The 16,121-nt window shown below is 38.7% G+C and overlaps 1 long non-coding RNA gene across 3 annotated transcripts in view; it reads left to right on the top strand.

Moving 5' to 3' along the window:
- The first annotated feature begins 514 nt into the window (after positions 1-514).
- LOC143667350 (uncharacterized) overlaps positions 515-16,121 on the top strand; it is an 80,984-nt gene continuing 65,377 nt past the window's right edge. For all 3 annotated transcript variants that reach the window (XR_013168004.1, XR_013168005.1, XR_013168003.1), the window contains exons 1-5: positions 515-1,039; positions 3,149-3,325; positions 5,596-5,769; positions 13,929-13,977; positions 14,189-14,219. This is a non-coding gene — a long non-coding RNA (uncharacterized LOC143667350). The remainder of the gene's footprint in view (positions 1,040-3,148; positions 3,326-5,595; positions 5,770-13,928; positions 13,978-14,188; positions 14,220-16,121) is intronic.

The raw sequence follows: 16,121 nt of genomic DNA, 5'->3' as shown, positions 1-16,121 counted from the left end.
CACAGTAATGCACAGGGTCTAAACGACACAAAGGAGATTGTGATTAAGGCCAGAACAAGGAGGAATTAGAAAGGAGGAACCCTCATTTTCCCATGAATACAAACTGAGTATGCAAGTGAAATTGGCGGCAGGAGAATAATGGTGCACGGTGTCCAGTTTACCTTTGCACCTCAGGCGCAACACAGCCGGGTGGCACCAGCCCGGACTCAGGAGTCAGATCATGTGGATTTACCACTTTATTAGGCATTATAAATCCTCACAAATGGATTCGGGTTTGACTCGATTGTCCTGGTTCCGCCACTTCCTAGACACATAGTTTTGGACAATTAACGACCTTTTTTTCTATTGGTTTCTCATCTGTGAAACTGGGTTAATGATTCCAAACTCATTGGGTCCTTGTGAAGATCAAAGCAGATTCTGTGTGTAAAGCCCTTGGTAAGTGCCTGGCCCAGAGTCAAAGCTGAACATCTGTTTGTTAAATTGTTGAATGAGAGAAACAACTGATAACTGGTTTCCTAGGGCTGGTTTCTCTGCACCTTTGCCCCAATGCTGAGGATGATGCTAGCTCTTCCGCAACGAGATAAGTATAGTTTAAAAATTCGCGATCCCAGTAAGAAACCTGGTGACCTGCCAAAGCACCTAAGACTGCAACTCCCAGAAACCACTCGGCCTTCTCTTGCTCCAGCGTCAGTTTACTTTTCCCGCAGTGAATTTCCGGGTTGTGTGGGCGGGGATAAATATTTCTCCAATGACAACCTCCGCTGAATCAAGGGGCGGTGAAATCGCCCAATGAGCCTCTCAGCCCCGGTGCGGATAACTGGGACCGTTGCTGGGGAAGGGGTCGGGGTCCGGCTCTGTGCGCCCCGCGGGCTGAGTCGGATGCAGCCGCAGCCCCGCCATCCCTCCTCCCTGTGGTTCCCTAGTTCTCTGTCACTCCGCTTCGTGTCCCTGGCGGGCACTTCACTCCGAAATCGCCACGCCCTTGGCCACTAGTCTGAGGGGGTCCTCGGACACTCCGTGTGCCTCCTCCTGGAGCTGGGTAAGGGGCCAGCATCCTGGGAGGCCGGGATCTGGATGGGAAGAGGATCCGTAAATAAGAAATATGCTCCTTTGCCAAAAGGACTCTGCACTGGTCAGCTCGTGCTATCCTCGTTTCACACCCCTGAAGTGCACACAGCAGGGGTTTATTCACGTTACTAATAATTATTGAATGCCTGCTTTGTGCCTGCCACGGTACAAACCCTGGGAATCCCGTGATTGGGGTCACGGTGCTGAACCAGGGAGACAAAGTCTCGTTGAAAAGACAGGCATGAAGCAAATAATAACTACAGTTTTTATGGGTTATGAGAAGGAGGAGTGTAGATTCTCTCTCTTTCATAAGCTGTATTCCACAGGGGGTTAACATAACCCCCATTGTGCATCTGAAACTCATGCCAATTGGGGGGGGGGGGGTGGCCTGTACCCTACAGTATTTGTTTGCAAAGCCAGTAACACAGGGTTTCCTGTTTCTAGAGCTCTTGCCTGTACGCGACAGGATATATGCATGTGGGTGTGTGTACAGGCATGAGAGTACAGCTTTGTGTTAGAGGAAAAGAAAACATAAGGCTTGAGTGCAGTCTATTCATTCTTCAACATAAATTATCTAGAGTATACTTTGTGCCACGCCCTTACATTTTGTTTTGCTGGTTGCTGGGAATTCTGTGACTGGGAATAAAAGACAGACTGGTGTCTGACCAAATGGAATTCACCGTTTACTTGGAAAAGACAGAAAGGAAACATATAATCACCCAGGAAAAACATAATTCCATTTGCATTGAATGCGGAAAAGAAGCGCAGGATCTTGTTAGAACATATAAATTAGGAATGATGTTTAAAGTTAGAATAATAGGCAGAAAAAATATACAGGGGTTCAGGCAGGTGATACAACCAGCAAGGAAGGAGTAAGAGTATGAACTGTTAGAGGGACTGAAAGAGTGTCCTCAAGGTTGCAAAAGCAGGCTGGGACCATGTAGGGACTGTGAGTGGGACGCACTAGAATTTTGAATTAAGCCAGGCTCTAATAGTTAATCTTTAACACTAGCCCATTTTGTAGGTTCATGAAGACAAAGCATAGTGATTCAGAGCTTGGAATCTGGAACTGGACACAGTCACTGATCCTAGCCTCGCCACTTACTGTGTAAACTTAGACAAGTTACTAGAGCATCTGTGCCTCACATTTTTGATCTGAAAAATGGAAATAATAAAAAATACTCACCTCATAGGATGGTTGAGAAGATTAAGTAAAATTTAATATTAGTGAAGCACATAGGGTAGTGTCTGGCATTTAGTAGGTGTGATTGGTCATTGGTTAGATAAGTAGGTAGATAAATATATACATAAAGACTAAAGGCTTGGAACCTGTCACTAGTGAAATGTGTGATCTTAAGTGGTTATACTCAGCTTTATTCTCTCACTCTCAGCTGATATTACCAAATAAGCATATGAGCTATATACTGTTGCATATCTATATACTTTTGAATAAGAAGCCACCTTTCTCGTATTAGCCACTCTTTATTATGAGAATCTGAAGTGCCATTAAAATTACCAGAGGGAAATGCAGTTCTTTTTGTAGCATATTAGGGCTAGCTTTATTTAATATTTATGGGTAATATTCTTTGCAAACTTTCTTTAAAAATAGAAATTATTATGAAATAGTTCAGTCACTCAGAAGAGTATAGAGAATTAATTTTACGAGAGCATGCCTTTCCTTACTCTTTGCTGAATTGTTTTTATAATATTAGCTCTTCTCTTCCTCATTTTCTGATCCCCTCTGTGTCTAGCAACATCTGAACATTGCAGGGGAGATGTAGGTTTGGTACAGTCAAGAATATAAAGCATAATTCCCATCCTGAACTGCACATAATCACAGCCTATGGAGAATTTTTAAAAAATACTGATGCTCTGGGCTAACTCTGGACCCACTGTGTCAGTGTCTTCTGAGTAAGTTACTGAGCTGTAAAGAACAGATGCAACGGCCATTTGGGGGGAGCATTTAATGAAAGCTTTTTCGTACTGGGTTCCCAATTCTGAAACAGACATGTGAAGGTCTCATGATAATCCATAAATTAATGTTTCTTCATTTTATTTTTTATTTTTTTGGCATGGGCAGGTTCCAGGAATCGTACCTGGTCTCTGTATACAGGCAAGAATTCTGCCACTGAGCCACTGTTGCACCATCCCATAAATTAATGTTTTAAGACATTTTGCAGGACTTGATGCCTTTCAAGTCCTGTGATAGTGGTAACCTGTGTCTCACTGTAACATACTCAGCCTTTACGTCTTATCGGTAAGTCCTGTTACTAATTAGGGGATTCCTTTCATGAATGTTGGGCAAATGACTGTCCTTTTTCTGCCTCAGTCTCTTTATCTTTAAAATAGGGGTAATTGTGATAACCTTCCTTTTAGTTGTAAGGATTAAATGAGGGAATCAATGCAAAGCACTTGACACAGGGTCTAACACAAAGTGGAACCCTCCATGAATTATTATTATTATTTCCCTCCAGTCTGAATATTATTTGGATGAAGTTGCAGACTGTGTAGTAGCTGTGGGTCAGGCCTGTTTCTGCTGCCCTGAGTTATAGCCAATAACCATCAAATCTGTAAAATAGAACTGATAAAGCCCATTAGCTTCCAGGGCACTTTCGGTTCTGTTACTTCTGTTTTACTTCATTTTCTCCTTTAGTGCAGAGGGCTACTGGGGCTAATGATGTTACATGTTTCAGAGGATAGTTGTGAGGATTAAGTTAATTAATGGTGGAGTGTTTCCTACAGTGACTAGCACATAGTGAGTGCTCACACATGGTAATTATTATTGTTGCTACCCAGCAGCATCAAACCATTCTCGTTATCATGGGCTCATGCTTTCACTCTATATTTCAAACTTTTCTAGTTGAATATATTAGGATTATGCTTAATAATTCCATTTGATAGAACAGATACTGATTGAGTGCTTGCTCTGATAGCTAGCACCCTACCCCTATACTTTCCTTTTCTTGTAATCCCTATCATGCTATTCTGTGCCCTTGGGTCAGCTCTGTACTCTTGTTTACCCACTCCCCATTCCCTAAACCATCTCTGTACCCTCTGAAATTACCACTCCTTAATAAACAGACTTCTCAATTTCCTCATCTTCTCCTTAGCCATTCCTTCCTTCTCTTTGCCTTAACCCTGGACCTTCCTTTCCTTGAAATCTGCGTAAGTGATATTTCTGTTTCTCATACCCTGCATATCTCAGGACTAGGGGATTCGACATTTGCGTTCTCCCTACTGTTTGTTTCCTTTCTCCATTTCTTTGTTTCCCTTCTCCATTTCTTTAAGAATCATCTTGCCCAACTGGGCCACCCTTTCTTCATGATTGCTGTTTTCTACTTGCTACCAATTTTTCATCCTATTTCACTAGAGACTTGGGTTACAGACCCAACATCTTTCCCCCACCTTAATTCTTTGCATAATTTGAGTTGACTTCAGTGTCCATGTGGAAGACCCAACCTTTGCAAGGGACCACCTCATCTGCAGTGATTAACTCCACTCACCCACATGTGCCACCTAATCCTATCTTAATAGCCTAGATTTCCATCTTGATACTGTATTACCTCACAATTGAGCAGCACAGACCTCTTCAGCCCCAATCTCTTTTTTTTTCAAGCTTGTTGGGCTAATTTTTTTCTGCAATGCCTGTTTTTCCTCAGGAATTCCATAGTTTTCTCTATCATTTAGATTCTTTCTGGCTGCTGTTACCTTTCAACTGAGTTTAGATTTCATAGTCCATCATCCAATAACTCTCTTGGTCATGCTTTATTTCCCTTGCTTTTTATCCCTGTCTGAACCAAAACCATAGTTGAGCCAAACTATTTTCTCCTTGAGTAGTAAAAATGGCAAAATAGGGCAGCTTTGTTATACTACGAATTTATGTCCGTCAATCTGACCTGTGCCTGTAACAGAGCCTGACCATCCTATTATGTTGCTCTGGTCAACTCACTCTCCCACTCTCTAGCCTACATAATTTGAACATTTCCCATCTTCCTCAAGCATTTTATTAATCCACCTTGCCCTTTATTTTCGGCTAATAATGTAATCTCTTGCTTAACATAGAAAATGGAAGAAACCTTCAGATGGGAACTAAACTTAACCATTCTTTCCTACTGTTACAGTTGTCAGTGTCCCATATCCTACAGCAAAGATCACCCAGGAGCATACCTGTAGTTAAACAGGTTTTTTACCCATTGCAGCGAATGAGAATGTGCACCATGGGGAGCCATGGGGGCATCTGGTCAAGAGGGTGTTAGAAAGAACTTACAGAACTTGGGCTTTGGTTGGATGATACTGGGTAGGAAACTAGGAAGCTGTATTTGTTCTGGATTAGGTGCTGATTATCTCAATCAGTCTTTTCTAGAAGGAGGTAGACTAGACTGAGACTAACGCTGTAATTCACAAAGGAGCAGCAGTCACTCCTATCAGAGAGAGAAAGAGATGATATTTTGTTGGTGGCACAGTGTTCTTATTTTTGTTTGTGCTTAGACAAACATTTGAAATGGTCTTTTTTTGGTCTCACTTCAGCCCGATTGCAGAATGAGCTTTTGTTGGTGTCCCATGAGATTGTTTATGCTCTTCGGGAAAGCAACATGGCCTCACTGTGATTGCCAGGCCAGCTTCTAACAAATTAAGACCTGGCTGATGGTATCACACCAGCTCTGAGATGTCAGCACTTTTCTGTTTCTCACAGTGGAAGAGGTGAGTACCGCCCCCTGCCCCCCCCCCCAAAAAAGTTGTGTTTTTAAGGCAGAAGAAAATAGCATAAGCAAAAACAGAGAGATTGAAGCAGAATGGTGTGTTTGGGGAACTTGACACAGAGTGGAGAGGTGAGGGAATTCTGAAGAAGTTGGCAGAGAACAAACTGTGGAAGGAACCAGCACTGGGCTGAGGAGTGTGGATTTTAAGTGCAGTACTGAGATGAACTGGTTTACATGTTAGGAGAATCCCCAGTGGCTGTGCGGATGGCGGGTTGAAGACAAGGGAATGTCTGTTCTCTTTTTAACTTTCCCATTGTCCCTGCGCTTATTCAGGCTGTCATCTCTTAACCTAATCTACTGCAGCACATCCTTGTTGCCCCCTCCCCCAATCAAGTGTGTATGCTGTGGTGCGAGTTTTCAGAATCACAGATCTCATCCTATTACTTTGTAATCTTTTTCATTTATTTATTTTCTATGGTGAATAGCATATATCCAGAAAAAGAAATAATTTTCAAAACACATTGCAGCAATTAGTTATAGAAGAGATTTCAGAGTTTGGTATGGGTTACATTTCCACAATTTTAGGATTTTCTTTCTAGCTGCTCTAAGATACTGGAGACTAAAAGAAATAGCGATATAATGATTCAGCAGTCATACTCATTTGTTAAATCCTATTTTCTCTGTTATAACTCCACCTTCTCCTTTAATCTTTCTCCCAATCTCTATGGGTATTTGGGCTATGCTCATTTTAACTTTTTCATGTTTGAAAGGGCTGTCTATAATATGGGATAGGAGGATGGAACTAGTTGATATTCTGGAGGGGCTGGCCCCTCTGGGTTTCAGGACTCATCTGGTCTAGGAATCCCTCTGGAGGTTGTAGATTTCTGGAAATTAATCATAGTGCATGGAACCTTTGTAGAATCTCAGATAAAGCCCTGGGTGTTCTTTAGGGTTAGTAGGAATGGTTTTGGTTGAGGTTTGGCAGACCCAGATAAATAGAAATGTATAGCTGAAGCTTGTATAAGAGTAGCCTCCAGAGTAGACTCTTGACTGTATTTGAGCTCTCTCAGCCACTGACACCTTATTTGTTACAATTCTTTTCCCCCTTTTGGTTAGGAAGGCATTGTCGATCCCACAGAGCCAGGACCGGGCTCATTCCTGGGAGCATATCCCACGTTTTCAGGGAGACTTTCACCTCTGGATGTCATGTCCCACATAGGGAGGAGGGTAATGATTTCACTTGCAGAGTTAGCTCAGGAAGAGAGGGCTCATCTGGGCAAGAAAGAAGCTTTTCTGAAAGTCACTCTTAAGCATAACTATAGGTAGACTTCTCTGCTACATAAATAAGTTCACAAAAGCAAGCTTCACGATCAAGGGCTTGGCCTATTGACTTAGGAGTCCCTAACGTCTGAGACAGTATCAGGGATTTCTCTGGTGGTAAAGTTTAATAGTTATATGTTTTTTCTCCCATCTCTCAAGAGACTTTGCCAATACTTTTAAATTATCCACTCAACACACTCTGGTCATCGTGCTACTTTGAAACTTAAAGCCTTTGCATTAATGTTACATCAGTTTCAAGTAAAATCAATGCCACATTGCATGTCATACCCCACCTTTCCATGATCTGGTCACGCTAGCCCGGATAGCCAACTGCTAACTGAATACTTGCACTTGGATGCCTTAGAATTATCTCAAATTCATTATTTCCAGAACTGTGCTTTGGTTCAACTTCCAATGTTCCCCTCTTGCTCCTTTATCACCCCCCCTCCCAACTCAGTGCTTGGTGCCTTTCTTCATTCAGTTCTCAACTGAGAAAGGAAAAATTAAATTTGGAACTGCCCTTTCACTTAACACCTTCTGGGAACAGTGACCCAGATCTGTCGATTTTATCCTCTACATATTTCTGGATTCTACCTCCTTTTCTTTGCCTCTTCTATCTCAGCCCATCTGAGGTTGTCTGTGGCGTGAGTTTTGGCACTAATCTGCTCACTGATCTTCCCACCCCTCCAGAATATTTCCTCATAATCCACATCTCACTCTGAAGCCGGAAACTTGTAAAGGCACATTTGATCGTGTCACTCCCTGGTTGCTCCTATAAAAAGACCAAAATTCCTTACATGGTCTGCACAGCTCCACTTGTTCTGTCCTACTTCTCCAGCCTCACTTCATACTACTTACTCTCCCTTGTGCCCTGCTGTATGCACTTCTTAGTTCTTCAGATGTGCCCTATTCTTTCCTTCCTCAAGGCCTTTGAACATGCTGTTTCCTCTGCTTGAAATGCTTTCTCCCATCCTCATTGCTTATTAGTTCCAGTCATCCCTCAGTCTAATGCATTTACCCAACAAATCTTTATTGAGTGCCTACTCAATTTATGGGGCACAGGAAAATGAATATGAACAAAAGAGACAAAAATGCTTTCCTTATGGAACATTAATTCCAGTGAGGGAAACAGCCAGGAAGGAAACAACCGAACTATCTAGCATGTCAAATGGTGGTAGAAGGAATGTTGGAAGGAGTTGTCATTTGAAATGGGGTGCCCTGGGAAGGCCTCTTTGAAAAGGTCACTCCTTAGCAAAGTCCTGCAGGGGTTAGGGTATGAACCATGCGATGGGAAAACAATGGCCAAGGCGGACTGTAGAGCAAGTCTAGGAAACTGGAGTTGGGAGCAGACCTGACATGTCCAAGGGTCAGCAAGGAGGCCACCGTGGCTGGAGCAGAGCTGTTAGAGGAGGAGGAGGAGGAGGTGAAGCCCTGGGAGGCTCTAGGGGCGGGTGGTCGTGGCAGGTGTTACAGGTCACTATAGGCATTTTAAATGCATTTTTTTAATTGTATAATATAACATATATACACAGCAAAGAAAGGAAAAAAGCAATAGTTTTCAAAGCACTCTTCAATAAGTAGTTACAGGACAGATCCCAGAGTTTATCATGGACTACCACATCCTCTCAGATTTTCCCTTTCAGCTACTCCAGAATATATGAGGCTAGAAGGAATAAATGCTTTTTATCATCACAATTGACTTTTTTTTTCTTTTTTTGTGAAAAATAACATATATACAAAAAACCAATAAATTTCAAAGCACAGCAATAAATTGTAGAACTGATTTCAGAGTTTGGTATGGGTTATAATTGTGGAATTTTAGGTTTTTACTTCTAGCTGCTCTGTGATACTGGAGACTAAAACAGATATCAGTTTAATGATTCAGCAATCATATTCGCTTGTTAAACACTACATTCTCTGTATAACTACACCATCACCTTTGATTTTTCTATTCGACTCATTAGGGGTATTTGGGCAATGGCCATTCTAACTTCATGTTGGAAGGGTCTGTCAGTAATATGGGGTAGGGAGATAGAACCAGTTGATGTTCTGGAGAGGCTTGGCCCTCTAGATTTCAGGACTTATCTGGTCCAGGGACCCATCTGGAGGGTGTAGGTTTCTGGAAATTTACCCTAGTGCATGGAATCTTTGTAGAATCTTATATATTGCCTTAGGTGTTCTTTAGGATTTGCTAGAATGGTTTTGGTTGGGGTTTGGCATGTTATAATAGGTAGCAATGTCTAACTGAAGCTTGTGTAAGAGTGACTCTTTTTGGAATGTTTGATGAAATTCCCTTTGAGACCATCTGGCCCTGGACTTTTCTTTTTAGGAAAATTTTTGATGACTGATTGAATCTCTTTACTTGTGATTGGTTTGTTAAGATCTTCTATTTCTTCCTGAGTCAGTGTAGCTTGTTTGTGTGTTTCCAGGAATTTGTCCATTTCTTCTAAGTTGTCTAGTTTGTTGGCATATAATTGTTCATAGTATCCTCTTATGATTTCTTTTATTTCTTCAGGGTCTGTGGTAACACACCCCTTCTCATTTCTGATTTTGTTTATTTGCATCGTCTCTCCTTTTTTCTTTGTCAGTCTTGCTAGCAGCCCATCATTTTTTTTCCTTTTTTAATTAATTTTTTAAATATAACAACAAACAAAAACATTCTTAACATATGTTCATTCCGTTCTACATATATAATCAGTAATTCACAATATTATCACATAGTTGCATATTCATCATGATCATTTCCTAGAACATTTGCATCAATTCAGAAAAATAAATAAAAAGACAACAGAAAAAAATTCATACATACCATACCCCTTACCCCTCCCTTTCATTGAGCACTAGCATTTCAATCTGCTAAATTTATTTAACACTTGTTCCCCCTATTATTTATTTTTATTCCGTATTTTTTACTTGTCTGTTGACAAGGTAGATAAAAGGAGCATCAGACACAAGATTTTCACAATCACACAGTCACAATGTGAAAGCTGTATCATTATACAATCATCTTCAAGAAACATGGCTACTGGAACACAGCTCTACATTTTCAGGCAGTTCCCTCCAGCCTCTCCATTACAGCTTGACTAACAAGGTGTTATCTATTTAATGTGTAAGAATAACCTCCAGGATAATCTCTCAACTGTTTGGAATCTCTCAGCCACTGACACTTTATTTTGTCTCATTTCACTCTTCCCCCTTTTGGTCAAGGTTTTCTCAATCCTTTGACACTGAGTCTCACCTCATTCTAGGATTTCTGTCCCACGGTGCCAGGAAGGTCCACACCCCTGGGAGTCATGTCCCACGTAGACAGGGGGAGGGTGGTGGGTTTGCTTGCTATGTCAGCAGAGAGAGAGGCCACATCTGAGCAACAAAAGAGGCTCTCTTGGGGTGACTCTTACGCCCAATTTTAAGTAGGCTTGACCTATCCTTTGTGAGGTTAAGTTTCATATGAACAGACCCCAAGATTGGGGACTCCATCTATTGCTTTGGTTGTCCCCACTGCTTGTGAGAATATCAAGAATTCTCCACTTGGGGAAGTTGAATTTTCCCCCTTTCTCACCATTTCCCCAAGGGGACTTTGCAAATACTTTTTAGCTCACTGTTTAAATCACTCTGGGATTTATTGGGGCATCACTCTGGGCAAACATACAAAATCTTATGCCCTACTCAAGGTTCCATGACCTATGGTGTTCAATTAAGCTGTCTGTATAAGTTATATTAGGAACTGCACTAGTCAAAAGATAAATTTTGTACTAAATAAACATTTTTTACTTTAATCTCACACATAAATTAAAATTTTAAAATATTAATTACCACAGCCCATCAATTTTATTGATTTTCTCAAAGAACCATCTTTTAGTTTCATTGATTCTTTCTATTGTTATTTTGTTCTCCCAGTCATTTAACTTTGCTTTAACCCTTGTTGTTTCTTTTATTCCATTTGCTTTGGGGTTAGTTTGCTTTCTTTCTCAAGTTCCTCCAGGTACACAGTTAAGTACTCAATTTTTGCTCTTTCTTGTTTTATAGGCATGCAGGGCAATAAATTTCCCTCTTGGCACAGCCTCTCCTGCACCTGTAAGTTCTGATATGTCGTATTCTCATTTTCATTCATCTCCAGATAGCTACTGATTTCTTCTAGCAATTTCTTCTTTGACCCATTGGTTGTTTAAGAGTGTGTTATTTAATCAATATATTTGTGAAAGTTCTTTGGTGGTTATTGATATCCAGCTTCATTCCATTGTGATCAAAGAAAGTGCTTTGAATAATATCAATTTATAAATACCTGTTTTGTGCCCCAGCATATGATCTATCCTGGTGAATGTTCAGTGGGCACTAGAGCAGAATGTATATCCTGATGTTTTTTTTGGAGTGCAGTGACCTATGTATGTCTGTTAGGTCTAATTCATGTATCAAGTTGTTTAACTTCTCTATTTCCTTGTTGATCTTCTGTCTGATTGTTGCTCCCTTCAGTTTTGCCATTGTCAGTCTCTTGTACTTCGGAGCTCCTTGATTGGGATTGTAAACATTTATGATGGTTATTTCTTCTTGGTGAATTGTCCCTTTTATTAATATATAGTGTCCTTCTTTGTCTCTTATGATATCTTTACATTTAAAGACTATTTTGTCTGATGGTAGTATAGTGACTCCAGCTTTCTTTTGTTTACAACTTGCATGGAACATCTTTTTCCATCCTTTCACTTTCAGTCTATTTTGTCTAAGATGAGTCTCTTGTAAACAGCATATAGGTGGATTATATTTCTTAATCCATTCTGCCAATCAGTATCTGTTAATTGGTAAATTTAGTCCATTAACATTCAAAGTTATTATTGAAAGGTGTTTCTTGAATCCATCATCTTCTCTTTTGGATTTTATTTGTCAGATCTATATATTCTTTTTCCTTTTACTCTTTTTTATCCTTTAAGTTACCCTTACTGGTACTCTTGAATTCTGTGCCCTCCTCCAGCTCTCCCTCTCCTGTCTTTTTTTTTCCAAGTGGTAGAACTACCTTTAATATTTCTTGTAGGGCCAGTCTCTTGTTGACAGATTATTTCAGGATTTGTTTGTCTATGAAAATTTTGATCTCTCCCTCGGTTTTGAAGGACAATTTGGCTGGATACGGAATTCTTGGCTGGAAGTCTTTCTCTTTCAGGATCTTAATATATCATACAACTGCCATTTCACCGCTTTCTGTCTCCTAATATCCTGTGCTTTCAACTTTAACTCTCAAAGTTCACTCATTAATGTCGGTTCGTATTAGTGACACCATACATTATTTGTCTTTTTGTTTCTGGCTAATTTTACTCAGTATAATGTCCTCAGGGTTCATCCATGTTGTTACATACTTCATGACTTTGTTCTCTCTTACAAGGCTGATCATTTTTAATCTGTTTACTATCATTGGTATTTTTATGTCAACCCTCTGACCATTTTCCAATTAGTTTTTCTTTTGGTTAGTTATTTGTATTTCTTTTTAATAATTTTTTATTAATTAAAAAATTACAAGAAAGGAATGCAAACATCCTTAATATATGCTCACTCCGTTCTACATATATAATCAGTAATTAGTTATTTGTATTTTTATTATTGATTTGTAAGCGCTTTTTATGTTAGGTCTATTAATCCTTTGTGTATGTTATGGTATTTTCTCTTCAGCTGATGCTTATCTTTCAATTTAGCTTTTTTGATGTGTTTCATAATACAGAAATTGTATATCTTTATGGTGCTAAATCTGACAATTTTTAAATTTATGGTTGTGAGATTTTGGGTGATGTTTAGAAAGACCATTCCTAATCTTTTATATTTATGTATTTCTATATATTTATATTTATTTTGTACATTGTACATTGTAAGGTAGCAATTTTAACTTAACTTTCCCCAAATCGTTAGCTAGTTGTGCCTATACCATCTTTTTTTTTTATGCTATATTGCGAGGTCACATTTCATTATTTTTCCATGTGAATATCCCATTATTGCAGCATCATTTGTTGAATTTTTATTTGTTTGTTTTGTTCTGGGGAAGTGCATGGGCCAGGACATACCATCTTTTGAATGGTCTATTTTCCTCATTAATTTGAAGCATCACTTGTATTATATATTAAATTCTTATATATACTTTAATGTGGCAGTGCATATGTTATCCTTGATTTGCATTCGAGATTGCTTTCTTTTTATTTTGATGGCTAAAAAACCTTAACTCACAAAGTCATTTCATTGTAAACCGAGTTGGAGTCCCCATAGCTTGCTTTCTAAGATAAGGTTGTATCAAGGAATACAAGAATTTCCTAGGTCTGTATGAGCAGCTGTGCTCCAGACAGGAAGAAAAAAAAAAGGTATAATATTAGAAGACATATTTCCTAGTCTGTCCTTTTTTTATGAGGAAAGAAATCACCCTAGGGAAGCCCTGGCCAGTAGATTCATGTGTCCTTCTCATTGCCCAGGAATAGGACCCCCGTTTGTGCCTAGCTGCAGGGCAGTCTGGAAAGGTCAGGATCTCTAATAGCGCAGATGAAACCCTTAAACAAAGTTAGAATCCTCTTAGTAATGATTGAAAGGACTAGATATTGGAAGGGGAATAAAAGTGTCTGCTATATCCCTCATTCTTTTGTAACCCCATAATTTTCCCAGCTATTCTTAACTTTAGGGAGAGAAAAAGGACTTGGGGAATTTATCTGCAATAAAAATCTCCAATCTCGTGTTCACTTTGAAGAGTTTTGATAATTGTATGTCCTTGTGTTCCATCACGCAAAACAAGATATAAAATAATTCCGGAAAGTTCCCTCATACTCTTTTTTACTCAGTCTTTTCCCTTTCAGTAACCATTTTTAATTTCTTCCATTGTAGATTAGATTCGCCTATTCTTGAACATTGTATATATGAAGTCATATAGCAGGTATTCTTTTGTGTCTGTCGTATATCACTCAACATGCTTTTTAAGTTTCATCCATGTTGTGTATGTATAATAGTTTGTGCTTTTAAATTTTGTGTGAATAGACAATGATTTGTTCATCCATTTCATCTGTTGATATACATTTGTGTTATACCAGGTTTTGGTCATTGTGAGTTATGAACATTCTTATGTAAGTTTTCTTTTTCTTCCATAGATATTCAGAAGTGGAATTGCTGAGTCATAGGGTGGGTATATATTTAACTGTCAAACTAATTACTAATATGGTTAATTACTTTACACTTCCCACCAGCAGTGTATCAGAACTCCAGTTGTTCTACATCCTTATCTACATTTGGTATTGTCAGTCGGTGTGAAATAGCTCCCCATTATAGTTTTAAATTGGCAGTTTCCTGGTGACCATTCCTGGTGACTAATGGTGTGGCTCACCACTTTTTGTGCCCATTGACCATTTCTGTATCTTTTTGGTTAACTGTTGCTTTAAGTCTTTTGCCCTTTTTAAATTGCTTTTTGTTGTTGCTGTGGATATTATTGATTTGTACTAGTTCATTTTATATACTGGATAAGAATCCTTTATCAGATAAACATATTGTAAGTCTACATTTATAGGAAAATGAAATAAAAAATATCATATATATCATTTATAACAGCATAAAAAAATGACTGAACCTAATGGAAGAAATGAAAGACCTTTACACAAAAAACTATACAACAATACTGAGAAAAATTGAATTCTTAAATAAATGGGGGATATACCCTGTTCATAATTAGAAGACTTGATGGTTTTTGAGATTTCTTTTACCCCTGGTTGAGCCATATAGTCAGTGTAGCCCCAGTCAAATATCCTTACAGGCTTTTTGAGGAAGAAATTAATGTGTGAGTCTAAAATTTATATGGAAATGCAAATGTGTTATTCAGGTCCATGTCCTCTTACTATTATGTTCTGTGCTAACGGTTTTTTTGTGAATGTTAGATACAGGACATTGTACCAAGGGAACTTTGCTGATTGGATTTTTCTGCTTACTGCGTCGTCTTGTTTGTACCATTTTCATGTATGCCTTGCCTGATATCCAATTACTTTTTACAACAGAGACATGTTAATCATTGTAGAGAAACTAAATGTTTCATGAAGCCAAAAGGAAATATTGGTAGTCTCCTTTAGGAGCAGATTTTATCCTGGGTGTCTTCCTAGTTATTGAGGCCAGCTTTGTAGATAATTGAACATTTGCAGTATGGCAGAGCTACTTAGGAAAGTGGCAGAGTTCACAGAAATGGAAACAAATTCAAAAATCTGTTTAGGTACAGAATCTCCTATTAGTCATTGCCCTTAAGAGTTTTCTTCCTACTTTCCATTTATAAATCAAGAATAATACCAACAGGAAACAGAAAATGAAAATGAAACCCAATGATGTTAATATCATAGCAACAAAATAAGAAGTTAGAGGTGGGACATTATCTTAAAGATCACAAATAGTCTGTAATTCAAAACACAAACTTGAAAATTAATGCTAAGAATAGTCACTGTTGATTTTTTTAAAATGCAATTTTATTGAGATATAATCACATATCATACAATCCATCAAAAGTATACAATGAATGGCTCACAGTATCATCACATAGTTGTACATTCATCACCATGATAAATTTTAAAACATTTTCGTTACTCCAGAAAAAGAAATTAGAAGAGCAAAGAAAACCCAAATCCTTCCATATTCTTTAGCCCCCCACATTATTGACCCATTATAAAAAAAATAAACATTTTTTGCTTTAGTCTCACACATAAGGTAAAATTTAAAAATATTAATTACCATCTATTTTCAGTACCCTGCAGTAATGACATTCCTTTGTTCTTCCTCATGCAAAAATGTTTTTTAAATTTCTACATTTAGTCACTATCATTATACACTCTAGGCAATCCTAGATTATACCATCTCATTCTTTATCATCTATCTTTATTTCTGATTTCATTTGTGCCCCCAGGCTTCCTCCCTCTATCATTGTCACATTCAGCTTCATTCAGTGTTTTAACATAATTGTATTACAGTTACGTTGTATGGTGCTGTCCATTTTTGAGTTTTTACATTCAGTCCTGTTGCACAATCTGTATCTCTTCAGCTCCAATTACCCAA

Source organism: Tamandua tetradactyla, chromosome 23 (genome assembly GCF_023851605.1).
Source record: "Tamandua tetradactyla isolate mTamTet1 chromosome 23, mTamTet1.pri, whole genome shotgun sequence".
Classification (NCBI taxonomy): Eukaryota; Metazoa; Chordata; class Mammalia; order Pilosa; family Myrmecophagidae; genus Tamandua; species Tamandua tetradactyla.
Note: the sequence above shows the minus strand (reverse complement) of the source record. Positions and strands in the feature narration are given on the sequence as shown.